The 18,437-nt window shown below is 41.7% G+C and overlaps 1 protein-coding gene and 1 non-coding gene across 3 annotated transcripts in view; one reads left to right on the top strand and one right to left on the bottom strand.

Annotated features, from left to right (window-relative positions):
- Positions 1–18,437, bottom strand: part of SLC22A23 (solute carrier family 22 member 23) — a 179,678-nt gene that overhangs the window by 67,885 nt on the left and 93,356 nt on the right. The gene's annotated exons all lie outside the window — the stretch shown is intronic.
- Positions 2,079–2,197, top strand: LOC111744220. Its single transcript, XR_002782052.1, has one exon. It is a non-coding gene; the product is annotated as a 5S ribosomal RNA (ribosomal RNA).

Here is an 18,437-nt window from a genome sequence, read left to right as displayed (position 1 = left end):
CTGGCTTGGGCGAGCAATAAGTGGTTTTCCTCCCACCCCAGGAGAAATGGTGTGTCCTCAGCAGCAGCAGAGGAAGGGCCTAAGATGTTCTAAGACTCTGTGCCATCTTGCTTCTGACAGAACTTGTTCCATGACGTGTCTGCCTTTGAATTTCCTGCACATGGGGGAGTAGGTGGCATGAGGAATTTGACACTACAGAGCACTAGTTCTCAGCCAAGTCTTGCCCTGGGACCTTAGGGACAATGCCCTCTCTGTGGCAAAGCCTCTTGTCCCATATGGGAACAAAGCCTCAGAGGGCAAGAATCTGTAGTCCCATCTCGAGAAGTTCAAAGGTCACACTGCATTCACCACACCCATACACCCGGCCCTGCTGTTCGAACAGTGTAGGCTGGGCAAACAGAGGCTGAGTAACACATTTATAACCTTCAAGTAACAGAATACTCCCCTGCTTCAATCCTGTTGAAGAAGCCAAACTCTTCACAGCTCAATTAGAGTTCACTGCACAGGACAAAGCCCTACTGTGACCCCCACTTACGCACAGCTGTGTAGCCTTGAGGCAGCCACTCATCCTTCTAAAGCCTTAGTTAGGAGCCTAGTCTTTAAGATGAGAACCATGTATTTCTTCTCTCCTGGAAGCCAGGGGCGTGTCCCCCCTTGGGGGTGCTCCATCTGTCCCTCCAGCTCTAAAATGTATAAAGTTATCACCCAGAGGACTCAAATCTGAACCCTGGGGGAGCCCTACATTAAAGCACTGCTCTGCTCTATCCTAGAAGTTGCTGTTGGAGGCTACAGAAAGTGCACACACACAGATTTGCACCTCGCCCAACTCAGCAGTTGTTCCCAACAAACCGGAAATCAGAATGTCTTCCCGATCATCTGCCTCAGGTGGTTGGTTGGAGGTCGGAGACAACGCCTCTATCACGGTTCCTCTTTCTCTGTCATACCCACATTATTTCTCACCTAGACTGCTACAACAGCTTTTCTTGATTTTCCTTTTAAGTCATCTGACACTGCTGACATAGCTTTGTTGTATTTCGACATTCCTTAAAATGCCAAGTCAAGTCCAAATTCTGAGCATGCTAGTCACAGTTCTCCCTGATTTCATTCCAGCCCATTTTCCCAGTCCTACTTCCCTTCTCACTCTCTGTTCTCCTAATATAACCCAATGTTCCTGGCAAATCAGATGGGTTTAGGCTTCATACTTCCTGCCATCCTCCCCCCGCCCCCTGCCACTCCCAGCCCCTCTGCCTCTTTCTATTCAAACCTGTTGCCACCTATAAAGGACCAGGTCTCCCAGCACCTTCCTCCATCAACTCCCAACTGCCAAGCAAAACCCCCTCCTTCCGGACCCCAGAACACTCTGTAGCCATATCCTAGAACTTCTGATCTCCCTTTCCCTTTGTACCTGTCACTGTCTCCCCCATAGCAGTGGGCTCCTTGAAAATAAAAACCATGCTTGCTCCTCTCTGCATCCTTCTTTAATGTCTAGTAACATATTCAGCGCCTATCAGATGCTCAAGAAATGTTGAATTAAAACTACAAAAATGAGAGAAGCACAAATTTCCACAGGAGCCAAAAAATTGGATAAATTAAGAAAGGACTGCAGCTTTAATTAAACACCTTTACACGAGGGCATGGAGGTCTGTCATGAATGGAGCATCTGAGGGCTCTCTGCATCAAACACAAAAGAAATGCAACGAGTTCCTCGAAGGTGCCCTGACCACAGAGAAGCTGGTAGGCCTGTTGATTAGAGCAACTCTCCGCTGTACCCCCACGATAGCTTCCAACGGATATTGCTGCTTCAGGGAGAGCATTTACCAAGCTGCTACCACGGTATTGGTGGGGATAGAATTTATCACTTATGAAGGGGCTTGTATGTGCTAGGTATTGTGCATGGCACCTTTTATTTTTCTTTTTTCTTTTTATTCTTGAAAAGAATCTATGCGGTATGTAACTATTATCTTTTTTTTTTTTTTAATAGATGGGATGAACTTTATAGATGGGCTTGGAGAGGTTCAATAACGCACCCAGGTTCACTCATAGCTGGGTCACACATATCTTGTTTAAATTTCATCTCAGTCTGCAGCCATGCCACCCTGAACACGCCCGATCCCATCTGATCTCGGAAACTAAGCAGGGTTGGGCCTGGTTAGTACTTGGATGGGAGACCACCTAGGAAGACCAGGTGCTTTAGGCATAAAAAAAAAAAAATTTATCTGCACACCCTCAATTTTTGGTAGGTGTTACTCTTATTTGAAGTCCAGGGAAGTAACTCACTGGTTCTCTGCAGAGTCTGGTGGAACGGCAACAGGAGGGAAAGGGGCAGGACCTGCGTGGGCCTTTCCTGGGCACTGGCGTGTGGAATCTACAAGGGTACAGCCAGCCAGTGAGGGAGAAAGAGAAGTGAGGCTCCAGGCTTGGCCTTGCCTCAGTGACCCGTGAATACTCCTTCTGGTACTAAGTTTCCTCATTTGTAAAAGGAATGTTGATCAAGATTACAAAGAAGATTAGGGTAGACCACTCTAAAATATGCCGGAAGGATTGTTTTGAGCTGAAGGCAACTGAGAATAGCAGGCACAAGGAAAGCTCTTTATCCTCCTCCTTTCTGCCTAAATGCAGGGCATAAATTTTCCTTTGTGAAGGTGTTCCTCCTTCCTTCTCCTGTACCAGGAAGAAGAGACTAGAAAATTTTTATCACTGGAGATAACATTTTGAGTCCACATAACACACCTCACTGAAATAGACCTTATTGTCCATATGTTCTCCCATACATTTACCTCTCCACAATTTATCACCTCTAGAACTTGAAACCCCTTTCCTGTGTCTTGTCAGTTCTCCATAAATTTTTTGCTCTTTGTTAAAACGGTATATAAGCTCTCAGGCCTAACTGCTTCTTTGGGTTTTTACTTCCCTTTCTGTGAGACCTGTGTCTATATAACAATTAAAATCAAATAAAATTTATATGCTTTTTCTCCTGCTAATCTGTCTTTGGTCAGTTTGATTTACAGGCTCCAGGTACTAAATCTAAGAGGGTGGAGGAAAATGCTTTTTCCTTTCCTACAGGTGCATCCTCAAAATGGTAACATTTCATAATGGTATGATCATTTTTGGCATAAATCAAAAAAGAACAATGTTAGAAAATAAAAAGTCTGCACAAAATTTAGTGGTAGCATTAACATGAGCTCAGTCAGACAAGATGTAGCCTTTTGGATTTCTTCTTTTGCCTGAGAATGTTGGCCCTTTCTAGTCCAGAGTCGCTATTCCACCAAGAGTAACCAGGCGGACAATAAGGGGCAAGAGATATCTCAAGGTAGGGGCTCCAGAAAGAGGGTTTGTGGGTCCAGGAGGGCTCAATAGGGGAAGTGACCCCTAGACTGAAACCTGAGAGATGTGGCAGAAGTGCGTGATGAAGGAGTGGACAGGGACCACTCCAGTAGAGAGAATGGTAGGGTTAAGGGGAGAGAGTAGCCAGTCACTCCTTAGGGGACAAAATAGCTTTGTGACTAGTATTCCTACAACTAAAATCCACGTCAGCCTCCTACCAATCAAGGTTTTGCATCCTTTAAAACATCTCCCCCAATTTTGATAAAAATAAACCTAGTATGCTTTCTCCTGCCTTCCCTCTTATTCCCAATCTGGTAACCTAGCACAGGTCTCTTTTGGAGACAGATGATGATCTGTCTTCAAAGACTGAGTCAAGCTTTGCCACAAAGCTTTTCATTTCCTGTTTACAACCCAGGTGCTGCCGGGTTCCCAAGCCCTGGTTCCACTCTTCTGGGGTTAAGAGCCTCAGTTTTCCAGCTCATAACACCTGAGGAACATCTGCCCAAAGGCCAGCCTCCTTATGCAGACATACGAGATTCAAAATGACTGTATTCATGAGAATCCGCCTTCCCTCCTCTTGTTTTCCCATAGGCTCTCCCACAACAAAAGCATTATGCAAGAGAGAAAGACTGGAGAAAGCAGTGGAAAGAGAAGCAGCTTTGAAATTGGTTGGAATTTCCATTTTCTAAGTACCAGCCATGTGTCATTGAGCAAGGTACTTAACACGCTCATGACTCTTATGAAATGATGGTAGTATTATCTGGAAGATTTGATGCAAGAGTTAAAGGATGATATGGGGCAAAATGCCTGGCATGTTTGCTCTGGTGTCCTGAAAAAACATATCAGTATAATAATTCAGGGACATATTCAACAGCCCTGTGGGCTGGCCGGGGACCTATTTGTAACATGACAGAGGCTATAACAAAATGCCCCTGTAGTTCCAGGTGACCAAAATATAAAGTTTATAACTCTTGTGAAAGTTGGGAACTTTTTGCATAGGAATGGCAACTTCCAAAGCGACCAGATTTCTAACCAGTACAAGGGCTTTTCTAAATGGTCCATTGCATAAAGGCAAAAAATAATTTTCAAAGTCCCATGTGAAAAAGGATGAGACAATTGCCATAGAGAATGTATAAAGCAACAGAGTGCAATCCTTTTGGAAAATGGATGGAAGCAGACTGGGAAAGGACAGCCCCACAATGTGCTAGAAATGAGAGAATCAAGAGATTTTTCCCAAGGTATTTGTGGTTTTGATGGAATCAGTTTGGAAGGGTCACATAGTATTTGGAAAAGCAGACATGGAGGTAATATAGGTTTAAATTAATTATATTTAGAAGAGTAGTGTTTTCCTACTACATTTCTTCTTTAGGGGTACAGCTGAATGGTCAGGAGCCCCATCTTTTTATGTTCCACATGAACGGACATATTATCACCACATACACTACGGCATCTTCTAACCATTTTATACTATTCAGAATGGCCTGCTGCGAGGTCAGAGATTCTGTGGCTCCTGAGAGTTCTTGGTTCTGAAGGAAACGTGTTTTGGACATACTTTATAAGGAGAAAAGTGTTCTCCACATGAAGGCCTTGGAGAGGCTGACCTGACTCACAGATGCCCTCAGGAGGGTCAGTGGGAAGAGTTTCTCAGAAAGCATTCCCTCGTATCAAGTCGAGAGGGAACATGTTAAATACAAAAGGTTTAAATTTTTAAAAAGTTCTGTCATTGAATTACAATTTTTTTGCTGTTCAAAAGAGGTTACTCCAAAAGCCTGCCTTTTATATGGTACAAGAAGCTGTTTCAAGGTGAAGTTTTGAGGGCACTCCTGAAGCTCATTTTTATTTAAGACAACTGTCAGACCTCACCAGAAAACATCTACCGTGAATTTGTTTTGTTCTCACCTTCCCCTCTTCCCTTCTCTCTTTGGTCCAGAACATAAAAAACAGAAAAAGTCATTCCATTACTCCACTTTGGATGTGATGATACAGTCAATGGCTAATCATTTCTTTGGTGTTAGGCGACATTCAAATGTAAATGCTGTCATACAAAACAACCCCAAACCCCCAAAAGTCTGCGGTAAATGTTCAGCCAGCACTTCTGATTCATGCTGGGCAGCATTTGACAAAGCTGACAGAAGAGAAAGAGGAAAAAAGAGCAAAACCAAATGAAAAATTCATTTATCATCTATGGTGACCAGAGCTTTCCAGCCAGCATGGGGGTGGGGCAGAGGGAGAGAAGAGGCATGCTTAGCAATAAAATACAAGAGGATAATAATGCTAGGCCATCTTACTTTCCCCACACATGGTTTGGAAAAAAATCAAATAAAATTCAAGTGATGCACTTTATGTAAAATAAATAATGTTAATTTTTAAAAAGTTAATATTTTTAAAAAATCATATAACTTAAATCTCCATGTACTTCTCTCATTTCCTAAACAAATCCCAAAGCCCAAGGAATAGAGGATTCATGGATAGAGGAAGCAATCTGCCCAGTAAAATTAAGAAGAAAATCCAAGTTTAGTAACTCCTAAACTAGTATTTTGTTCCTCTAGATAAATAATATGGGTTTAAATGCTAGGTGTGTCTGTGTGAAAAATTATTTTCAGTCACCATTTTGCTCCATGATGTAACCCTGAATTTCAAATCACATCCATTTCAGCTTGATATTTTAAAGATATGTGTCTCCTTAACATAATTTAACTTCAAAAAGTTATTGTTTGGCTAGCAAATTCAGATAAAGCAAAATTGAAAGGAGCATACCATTTCATTTAGGCACCCAAATAAACTTAAAATTGAAATGCATAACACAGTTCCAGAAACTATTGAAAGTGAGGCCATTCTGGGTCATCCCCCGCAAGTTTTGATCTTCCCAGATACAGAGGTCCTGGAAGCAGTGTTTCTGAAAGTGTGGCCTCCTTGACCTTCTGCGTCAGACTCCCCCGGGGCCCTCAGCCCAGACCTACAGTATCAGAGGCTTTCAGAGGGGAGGCGCAAGAAGCCAGAGTTTAACAGGAGACCCAGTTGATTCTGATGCACATTAAAGCTTGAGAATTGTGTCAGCAAAATTGCCGTAATTTTTCGTCCCCCACAAAACACCATCATAAATATAATATCTTCGCCTGTTAGTTTTGGGGAAGGTAAACTTTTTCTCTACCTTCTAAGTTCAATCATTGGGGGCCTGTGACTTAAAAATGACAAAGACAGTTTAACAAGAGAAAAGACAAAGTTTATTGGGGAAGGTTTGTAAGCTACCCAGAGGGGTTTGGGGCTCAAAGTGGCTGGAAGAAGTGGCTAGAATTTGGGGCTTTTATACCATCTTAATACAGGGAGGGAGTTAAGATTTCAAAAGGTAATAAATGGTGGGAAATAACTGCAAAATAGATAAGGGAAACTAGGGGGAAGCTAAAGTTTGTGTTAGTAACGTCTGTTTATGTGAGTAACGTCTGTTTATGTGATTTATCATCTTTGGTGACAGGAGTCACACTTCCCCCCTGAAGTTAAAGGGGGATTTATATCAATTGAGTTCTTCTGGAAGGATCTGCTTAGAGGCAGTCAGGGGTGGTGCGGAGAAAGCCTCTTCCTTCATCTGCTGATTTTCAGATGCCTTCAGCTCAAAATAATCTTTCTGCCACAGTGGCACACTGTGGACCCCTTCATTAGCAAACACATTTACCTGCATCACCATCTTTATTCCTAACCACATCCTTGTCATGTAAACAAGAGTTACTCCCATTTTACAGGGTGGTCCCAAGAGGCTGGTTACCAGACAGGCCTCAGGTCACATGGTTTCTAGTATCCAAGACTTAAATTAAGAATTTGTACTTTTAAACACCAGACTATCCTTTAAGAACAAAGCAAACAACTGCCGCCAAATACATATACAAATTCCCTTCATTTAAACATACAATTGTCCTTTTAGTCATCTCTTTTCAACAGAACTAGCATAATTTATCACCATGACCATTAAGGAGACCAGCCTCTAATAAGCTAAGCTTATCAATGAGGGCTCACTTCAGTGTTTGCTGAGACCTAATTAAACACTCAGCAGCCAGCCAACTGTCTAAGGACCATAGGTTGCTCTTGAATTGTCCATCTGCTTCCAAACATAATGACATTGATTGATGACCTCAGGGACCAGGGCGTAGTTAAACCTAGTGAAGAGCTAATCATTGTCAAACATGAGTGCCTACTAGAGAGCACCTCTTACACACACAAGATGAAAGAAAAACATTTCATTTAGAAAAGGACAAGCAGCAGGTACAAGATGGGGGAAGAAGAAACTTACATTTTATAAATATTTAGGATATTATTTCCTTCAGTAAATTTTAGACTTGGTTCATTAACTCCTAAGATCTTTTAGGAGGATTTTTCCTAAGGAATGGTATACAAATTAGAATATACAGCCCTGTCTCCGATGGCACTGGAGGAATATCCTGGTTTCTGTAGCTTTTACTTCTAGAACTGTTCAATATGGTAGACGCATATGGCCCTTTAAATTAAGTTTAAATAAACTGAAAATTCAATTGTTCAGTTGCACTAGCCACATTTCAAGTGCTCTATTGGACAGCACCAATCCAGAATCTGATGTTAAAGTGTTGAAATAAAAACACTTTGCCAGCACTCTCACGAATATCTAAGTAGGAAGAAAGGGAAAACTGAACTTAATTTTTTAAATAAGAAATATTTCAAATATATTGAAAAAGTGTAAGAAATAATAGAGAACACTTGTGTGCCCAACACATGGCTTGGTCAAATATTCACATTTACCATATCCCCTCCCCCAACTCTTTTTTTCAGTGAAGAAATAAAACACAACTATATAGAAGCCCCATGGGAACCCCCTTTAATGAGCCCAATAAATGCTTTACTGAGAAGTTCAAAGTGTACTGATACAAGCCATGGCACCTGACATAGCCATGTGGAGAGGAACCGGGGCCCTGATCACGAGGTCTAAGTTTCTTGGAGAGCTAAAAATAATTCTAGAATGTTCGGAGTTCTACTGAAGGTTAAGGCAAAACTAATTTGAATGCAGAGAATGATGCATAAAGACTCTTTCTCTAGAGGTAGAAATGGAGAGCATGTCTTGAAAGAACCAATTTCAAACTTTAAGCACATTAAAATAAGTAATTGTTCAGCAATCACAAACACCTTCAGTATCACAGTTTGGTCTTTATAACCTCAAAAGCAAGCTTCTTGAAAGCTATTCACCTGCTGCCTCCTTAAAATGGAGTAAAGGGACTTCCAGAGCTAGAAGCAAACACGTTGGGAATGCTATTTTCTCGGCAATTCCGGGAGCTAGGGATGAGGCAACATCTCCCTAGTCTTAGTAAATTATTCAATAAATTTTAAGTATCAGGAACCCAGCAGACTCCTTCACCGAGCAAGTTCCCTTTATAAAAAGAAAATAGATATTTATTGTCTACTACTCGACAAAAGATCCATGGCTAAGTCTGTAATAAGTATGTCCCTATGTCCGACTGCTGGCTTTGTATGAATTTTTTACACGCTTCATTTAGTGTCACTTCTATTCTCAAATCTTGGCATCAGTGTTTGGGGAATTAGCACACAGAGGTGTTTCAGTGGCCACAGAGATTCAAATAATTGAGAAACAAATGCAAAGGCACGTTCGAGGTTTGTACAGTCTATCTTCATTCGCCTGAAGAAAACAGTTTCTTACAGGGAAACCACTCGTTCTTAAGTTATAAAGAAGTATAGGTAGCCTATATTTCTAAAAACACAGTGCTTTTTGCAGGATGAGACCTGGAACTTGTACTGATACAGACTCCACCTGGCATGTCCCATAAGGTCTGAGCTGCTGACTACAGAAACACATTTCTATTGTTATGCAGAAACAATTCTGCTCCAAATAGTCATGTAATAAAACTGGCCTACCTGATGCTAAACAAGTTTTGTTTTTTTGTTTTATGTTTATAGCCTGCTGTACATGCAGCTGAGCCTTTCCCTTGTTTTGGTCCTATTCTCTTAAGCGTGTAGTCTGCTGTGGCCTTCTTGGCTATTGCGTGATTCCAAAGTGGCACGGTACCCATGCTTGTAGTCAGCAGTTCTATTGCTACTAAAGGTCTTCCACTTCGGCATTTTACACCTTATGGGTGGTTCAGCCTGGTCTCACTGAAACTTTTCCCCACTCCAGCTGCTCAAAGCCAGAGACGAGCTCCTCTCTGTTAGAGGGCATGGACGCCCCTCCAGTATGTGAATGGAGCCACCCTGACTTGCCAGAGCTCTCTTCCCCCTAAGCTCCAGCTCTGCACCTCTGCTTATCTCCTTGCAAGTTTCTGCCATACCTAAAACTCAATATTATTCCACGTCTGAACTCAAGTCACCATCAGCCCCCAACCCCACTCCACACAACAGTTAATCCTCTCACAGTCTTCTTTATGTCTGGTAGCGACATACACACACCTCAGTCACCACAGGTTGAGAGCCTGGGGGCCTCTTCCTCCTCCTACCTGGACTCAGCCTTTGAGTCCAGCAAGCTTTCTCCCTGCAAATCCTCTCAGATCTGACTGTCCTCCCCATTTCTACCGCTGCTGCTCCAGCTCAGGTGGAGTTCCCTCCTTCACCCTCTCCCACCTTCTGCCACACAGCTTGTGAGATCATTCCTAATAATCATATAGTTCTTTAAGGCATCTGTTGGCATCCATTCCTATGTTAGCTGGACTTCCAGTGCCTCCAGTTACTTTTGGAGCTGTACCTTCCCCACCACCTGCTGGGAAGTCCACATAAACTGCATTCATTCTCTTGCTGTCCCTCATATGTGCCTTCCAGTTTATTTTCTGTTGTGCCTTTGCATATCCCAATCCTCCTATTATAAATATTCTGCCTTTGCCAACACCTAGGATGAATGCTTACTTACTTCAGATGGCAAAACTGTAGAGTATGAAATTCACCTAAACAAAAAAACTTTGTCACTCCCCTGGGTAATAGGAGGCAGGATCTCGCCATGGCGTGAATTCCCAAAAGCCTCTGACTTCTATTTAGATCTCTCAGACCTCTGATGCTATTTCGCTTCCAGACTCCCCTTCTCAGTAATTAGCATCTGCTCTCACTTGCAGCTCATGCTGGAAATCTGGTGATTCTTTTTGACACTGTCCTCCTCCCAAGCGTGGTCACTCTCTTTCCACTGTCACATCCAAGTTGTTTCCTTTCCTTCTTTGCCTGCCCCTACCCTGGTTTGGTCAGCTGTCACCACCTGACTGGCCAGCTACAGTGGCACTGTCAAGGCCCTCTCACCTCTCAATTTCCCATTCATACTTCAGCTAAAGTCATCTTTTTAGGACGCAATCTGGTATCATCCCATTATTCCTCTAATCTTTGCCAGAGAATCCCATTTACCCGGGAGACTCCCAAGTCTCACTGAGGCATGGCCAAGGAGTTCCTACATGGTCTGCACTGCCCTGCTCAGGCCATGGCTAAGAGCCCTTCATTCCACCGCTCAAAGGCCAAGCTCTCTCACCTCCGGGAAGTATGGTGCTGATGTCTCTGCCTGGATGCTCTTCTCTTGTCCTTCCCGTGGCTAAGACGCCAGGATCCCACATGAATAATGTGCTGTCCCTGCTCCCTCATCTCAATCAGGTCTCTGCATGCTCTTTCATATCACCCTAGATTCCTCCTTTATAGCACTTGCCCCAGCTGGGGGATACATATATCTGATTATCTATATAATATCTGTCTCCTGCCCTAGACTTAAGGCTCCTGGAGGAAAGAAATCTTATTTTTGTCTTCTTTAATATCATATCTCTAACCCTCAGGGCCTGCACATTACAGGTATTCTGTGCTTATGGAAAGAAGGAAGTAGAGAAGGGTGGGAGGAAGCTGGTTGCTGACAACCACCAGGGTACAACTACTCCAACTTATGGGGTCCTAACTGTATTTATTTTTTTAATTTTCAATTACAGTTAACATAACATTATATTAGTTTTAGGTGTATAACATAGTGATTAGACATTTATAACTTATGAAGTGATCACCCTGATAAGTCTAGTACCCATCTGACACTATAGTTATTACCATATTATTGACTATATGTCCTATGCGGTATTTTGTATTCTCATGACTATTTGTAACTGTCAATTTGTACATTTTAAACCCTTCTCCTTTTTCACTCATCCCACTATCCCTTCTCTTCTGGCAACCATCAAAATGTTCTCTGTATCTACAAATCTGTTTGTTTTGTTTATTTCATTTTTTTTATATATATATGGTGTATGTCTTTTTCTGATTTCACTTAGCATAATACCCTCTAGGTCTATCCATGTCATCACAAATGGCAAGATTTCATTCTTTTTTTTTTATGGCTGAGTAATAGTCTATTGTATATATGTGCCATCTTTTCTTTATCCAATCATCCACTGATGGGCACTAGGGTTGCTTCCATATCTTGGCTACTGTAAATAGCACTGCAGTGAACATAGGATGGCTATATTTTTTTGAATTAGTGTTTTGGATTTTTTCGGATAAATACCCAGAAGTGGAATTGCTGGGTCAAACAGTAGTTTTATTTTTAACTTTTTAGGGAATGTCCATACTATTTCCTATAATGGTTGCACCAATTTACAATCTTACCAACAGTACATGAGTGTTCCCTTTTCTCCATGTTCTCACCAATATTTGTTGTTTGTTGATTACTGATGATGGCCATTCTGACAGGTGTGAGGTGATATCTCATTGTGGTTTCAATTTGCTTTTCTCTGATGATTTAGGGATGATGAACATCTTTTCATATCTTTATTGGCTATCTATATGTCCTCTTTAGAGAAATGTCTGTTTAGGTCCCCTGTCTATTTTTTAATCAGATTTTTTTTTTTTGGTGTTAAATTATATGAGTTCCTTATACATTTTGGATATTAACCCCTTATTGGATGTATCATTGGTAAACATCTTCTCCCATTCAGTAGGTTGTCTTTCCATTTTGTTGATGGTTTTCTTCACTGCAAAATCTTTTTAGTTTGAGGTAGTCCCTTTATTTATTTATTTTTTTGTTGTCATTTCCCTTGCCCAAGGAGATACATCTGAAAAAGTGTTACTTAAGAACAATGTCAAAGTTTAGTGCCTATGTTTCCTTCTAGGAGTTTTATGGTTTCAGGTCTTATGTTCAAGTCTTTAATCCATTTGTCTTTTATTCTTGTATTTGGTTTAAGAAAGTGATCCAGTTTGATTCTTTTGCATATGTCTGTCCAGTTTTCCCAACACCATTTATTGAAGAGACTGTCTTTACCCATTGTATATTCTTGTCTCCTTTGTCATAGATTAATTGACCATAGGTATGGCTTTATTTCTGGGCTGTCTATTTTGTTCCATTGATTTATGTGTTTGTTTTTATGCCAGTATCATGCTGTTTTGATGATTGTGGCCTTGTAGTATAGTTTGATATCAGGCAGCGTGATACCTCCAACTTTGTTCTTCTTTCTCAATACTGCTTTGGCTATTCAGAGTCTTTTATGATTCCATACAAAATTTAGGATTATTTGTTCTAATAATGTGAAAAATACCATTAGTATTTGGATAGGGATTGCACTGAATCTATAGATTGCTATGGGTGGTATAGATATTTTAATGATGTTAATTCCTCCTATCCATGAACTTGGTATATGCTTCCATATATATGCATCTTCTTCAGTTTCTTTCTTCAATGTCTTATAGTTTTCTCAGTACAGGTCTTTTATCTCCTTGGTTAATTTATTCCTAGGTATTTTATTCTTTTTTGATGTAATTGTAAATGGCATCGTTTTCTTAATTTCTCTTTCTGATAGTTTGTTATTATATGTATATGTATATGTATATATATATGTGTTATATATATATGCCTTATTTTTGTCTTCTTTAATATCATATCTCTAACCCTCAGGGCCTGCACATTACAGGTATTCTGTGCTTATGGAAAGAAGGAAGTAGAGAAGGGAGGGAGGAAGCTGGTTGCTGACCACTGCCAGGTACAACTACTCCAACTTATGGGGTCCTAACTGTATTTATTTTTTTAATTTTTCAATTACAGTTAACATAAAATTACATTAGTTATAGGTTTATGGAAATGCAACTGATTTCTGAATATTAATTTTGTACCCTGTTACTTTACTGAATTCATTTTTTAGGTGTAATAATGTTTTGGTGGCTTCTTGAGGGTTCTCTCTATATAGTATCATGTCATTTGCAGATAAGGAGAGTTTTACTGCTTCCTTTCCAATTTTGATACTTTTTCATTCTTTTTCTTGTCGTGACTGCTGTGGCTAGGACTTTCTATGAGGTCCTAATGTTAAACCAAGGTCCAAGAACCATCTTCCCTGGCGCAGGGGTTATATTTCCTTTTTATCTTCTTACGTATCTAAAGGGTATATTCTGGCTGATTCGTGCCCATCTCTTTAGAGTGACAACAGCAGTCTGAACTTTCTTCATCTTCTTCTCAGGATTCTTTATTTAGCTAGGCCACTGCCTGGTTACTGGCTCACATCTGTGCATCTAAATGAGTACACACATAGGAAACTGGCCCTGTTGACAGAATGACACATCCTGCATTCTGCATTTATTAATTCAGCAATCTTCTGAGTGTCCACCATGTTCTAGATACTGAGCTAGGCAGATGTAGTGCTTCTCTCTACTCCCAGGATTCACCTACCCAACACCTGAATCTAGGCACCTCACCACAGTCCTGTTTACTCACTCCAAATCCAACTGGGAAATGCCCAGGGAAAAGGAAGCCAATCTTTCATTATCCCTTCCGAAGAGTAAACATTTCTCCCTCTGGGTAAACATAAAGCCACAAGCATCATCTGATCAGGAGAACAGGAAGCATGAGGTCCCTTCTGATTCTGCCAGCACAGCTTTTCTCCCAACGGCTAATAATAGAGTGTTTCCCACTCATCAGATCAGAACCACTCAGTGGCCTCAGGGCTACTTGTGTCTGATCCTTCACTTTTCTCTCCAGTGGCTGTCAGGGCTGGGAAACCCAGAGCCCTCTAGGAGCCTACCCTCAACCATCTTTGTGTTCCCTACCTTTCCTTTTTCCTCCCCACACCATTTTCTAGAGCTGGTCCAAGGCAGGAACTCAAGAGTCTCTCTCTCCCTCCCTTCCCCCATCACTATACTGCCTACTAGAAGACTTTTCAGCCCAAATGACTCTGGCCACCAAAGCACAAAGCCAAAGCCCAAAGCAGCCCTCTGGCCCCTGGAGTTTCTGAAACCCTCTCTAGGATGTGGATCATCCCCAGGGTATCCCCTGTGGGCCCTGAATTATTAGAGTGCCAAAATTTTCCTTCCATCCTCCTCCTCCACCTCCTCACAGCCTGGCTTGCAGCTAGGCTAACAGGTTGGCATGAGTAGTTTTATCAGACTGAAATGAATCACCCCTCTTCCCACATACAATTGTATCTCTACTTGATGAATAATATCGAATACCCAACCAAGTGTTTGGGGAGACAGAAGTTCAGAGAGATGAAGATGAATTCTTGGAACTACTTAGAAATAAGTAAAACGTGAAAGCAGGGAATTCGTATTTAGTGGGCAGGGCCCTAAACAACTCAATATCTTAAGAATAGATATCTGCTTGTTGCTTCCATCTCTCTCTCTGGCTATAGGACTAGGAGAGAGAACCTATGCTAGGAGTCTTAATTCCTCTAATACATGGAGAAAAGTGACTACACTCACTTCTGTCCCCTCTTGTAGGCTAACAATATTAGCATTCTGCTGATACTGAATCTTGTGTTCCTCAGGGTACACAAAAGTCTGGGGGATGGGGAGGGGAACCATGGTTGATATAAAATTCTTTCCAAGTACTCGACGGCATAGTGATCCAGTACACACACACACACACACGCACGCACGCACGCACGCACGCACGCAACAAGTTTCATGATACAGTACTTAACCTTTATTATGTGCGATGTATTAAATTCTATTCTTTTTCTTTTAGAATGATGGAAAGAATCCCCCAAATGGACTTTATAACTCAGTAATGCATTATGAACTACAGTTTTAAAATGCTGCTTTAGAGTATGGTTCAAAATCTTGTCCCGGCCTTTTGGCTAAAATCAGGTGTAAAGTCGGGTTCAGAAAACTATGACCTGTGGGCCAAATCTTGCCCACCCATTGCCTGTTTTTGTACAACCTGCCACTCTTTTTTATTCAGCCTGTGAGCTAAGAATGGTTTTTTATATTTTTATATGGTTCAAAACAACCAAAAGAAAAATATTTCTTATGTGAAATTTATGAGAAATTCAAATTTTAGTGTCTACAAACACATTTTATGGGATCACAGGCATTCTCATTCATTTCCAGATCGTCTATGGCTGATTTTGCACTAGAATGGCTGATTTTGCCCTGAGTAGCTGCAATGCAAACTGTATGGCCTGCACAGCCTTAAATACTAAATTTCTGGCCCCTACACAAAAAGTTTGAGGACATATGCTCTGAAGCATTTTGGTAGCTACAGACTGGATTATCTGATCAATTTGTCAAATTGGTTGTCAGAGCTAGGCTATTTTAGTTTTACTTCAGTTTATAATAGAAAAATGAGTAATGTTACTTATTACTCATTGAAAATAGTGATTTGTATTATGAGAAGAGACTCCTCCAGGGAGGCTGAGCTGTCTTCACATCAGAGAGATAATACAAATGGAATTTCTCAGAGTATGGGGAGGTGGCCCTTCTCACTCATGTATTACAAGAACAATGACTTAGTACCATCAAAGGATATTTCAAATTTTAATGCTCTTCTCTTATTGAGGCATTTGATTATAGTGGAAAAGAAAGATTTTTCAAAAAAAAAAAATCATCCCTTTTGCATTTAGTAAATTATAATCGTGAGCTGGCATTTACTCTACATGAAATAACACCAGACTGATCAGAACAAATTTCACTTAAAATTCAAGAAACCAAAGTCAGATGAAAAGTACCCTCAGAATGGCTGCAGACAAAGACCTGGTAAAAGACTAATACCATTTGTATAGAATTGCAGGAAAGGAAGTGAGATCTGGAGAGGCCCCACAGTTAAAGCCCCCAGCTTTTGTGAAGCCCACACTGGACAGAAAAGAAATCTGCCTGTTAGCTTTCCAGCTGATGGGCTTTGTCCAGTGTAATCAGAGTACAGTGGAAAAGGCCTGCGGATTTAGCCTGTTGGGGTAGAAAAAAGAGATGAGAAGGAAAAGGTAAGGAGAAAAGTAATCTGATGTTCTCACTAATGCTCGCAGAAAAACGAATCTCAAAATATTCTGGGGGTGGGATGGCTGAGATGGGCACTGAATGACAGCCCCGGGATTCTGTCTGAGAATGCCAGGCCAGTGTGGAGCACTCGGCCAACTCTGTACAGTCAGGACTAATGAGCAGCCATCGTAGCCAAATAATAGGCCCTCTGTTGCTTTTCCACCCCCATTCCCGCTCCGCCCCAGCAGCTCTAGCAGCCTCTCCCCTTTGCTGCTCCTGGCTTTAGCCCAGGAACAGCCACTAGCTACTCTGAAAATTCAGTAGTACATCTCCCCACCGACCCCCATACGGCCCCATGGCAACTGGCCTGTGGGGGCACTATTTCTGCTGTTTGGTACCAAATGGTAGGTAGCCAAGGAGACAGGGTGCTTCCTTCTAGTCTGAGCCAGGAGACCCTGGCTCTAATGCATTCTTATCAGATATGCATGCCCCCACCTGAGCAGGATGACAGAAAACAATGCCAAGGCCTGCAATGTGCCCTGCAGATGGTGGGACCACTCTGAGGCTGCCCCAGTTCTCCTTGTGGCCTCTGCAAACAAGAAGCAGGAGGAATGCTCAGGGGTGATGATCACTCTCGAGGCCCAGCAGGCGGGGCTGCTCCTTCTTCAACATCTGAAATCCAAGTCCCCTGGGAGGGCTGATGGCACGCCAGAGGCTGGACAACCACGGCAAAGATACAACCTCGGTGTGTCGGCACCATGGAGAAGGGCAAGTAAAAGGAAATGTGTAAGTCCTTCTTGTCCTCCTACCCTGACAGGGAAAACACAGACACAGACACACACACACACATGCACGAAGGAGGGAGGAAGGGGGAAGTGTGCAAATGTGTTAGAGCATTAAGCTTCAAGTGTAACAATGAAAAAAGAGAACGAAAGCCTACTTTAAGGGTTTAATTTCTACAGACTCTGATCTTTGCCTCCACTTCATTCTCATTTTTCCATTTGTAAATCAGAAACCTCTATTGGGACTCACGTGAATCATGAAAAATGGACTCACTTGGGTTCTTAAATCATATTCTCACATTGTGTGAAAATTGCCAAAGTCTCGGCAGCAAATTTCTTTGAGTTCTGAAAATGACTAGTGTTGCTTACTAGTATTTAAAAACAATTAGAATTCTGTCACTATTCTGAATGAGGGATTTTGCTGAGAGAAGGAAAGGCATCTAGCAAGAAAGGCACCTGAACAACAGTTTGGAAACACACTCCAGTCCAACATGTTGACAAGCTGAGGGCACTGCAAATACCTGGGAGAATGTTAGCTAGCCCACGCGTCCTTCCTATTGCTGGTGATTAGCTTTGTTTCAACAGAATTCTGTTGCTGAGGAACAGGGTAAAAAGTCTTACTTAAAAATGAAGGTGGTAAGTAAATATAATTACTGTACAAATATTGACTGGTCCCACAATACATCGGGCGATGTTAAAACTCACCAATGCTCCGCTTCGTCTAAAATTACGCATAAGAAATGCTACTGTTCAAAAAATAATTTGTTCTTTTTGAAGAAAAGATGGCAGAGGGCTACAAAAGGCATATAATTGGGGTCTTTGCCTAGCTGCCCAAACCAAAACCTGGTTCTCCGATATTTGAACAAAAAAGAGAGAAGCTCTGGCTATTAGACACCACAGCCAGGACTCCAGTTAAGAGGTTCCTCCACCCACCACTTCTCCCGGTTGCCACATTCGCTTTTAACTACGGCAGTTCATTTAAACAACTTCCTGCTTCCTGCGTTTCCTCAAGATCTCTCCCAAGTCATTCAGCCTCACAGCCTAGATCACACCCAACCAAGAACGCTGAGACCCTGGTGCTGGGCTTTAAAATATAACACTACTCTAATTTAGGTGTTTATCACCCTTGTCAAAATCATATAGAAAAAAGTTCAGGAAAAAAGTTCAACTGAAAACCAAAAG

The sequence above is a fragment of the Pteropus vampyrus genome, unplaced genomic scaffold (genome assembly GCF_000151845.1).
Source record: "Pteropus vampyrus isolate Shadow unplaced genomic scaffold, Pvam_2.0 Scaffold129, whole genome shotgun sequence".
In the NCBI taxonomy this organism is placed as follows: Eukaryota; Metazoa; Chordata; class Mammalia; order Chiroptera; family Pteropodidae; genus Pteropus; species Pteropus vampyrus.
Note: the sequence above shows the minus strand (reverse complement) of the source record. Positions and strands in the feature narration are given on the sequence as shown.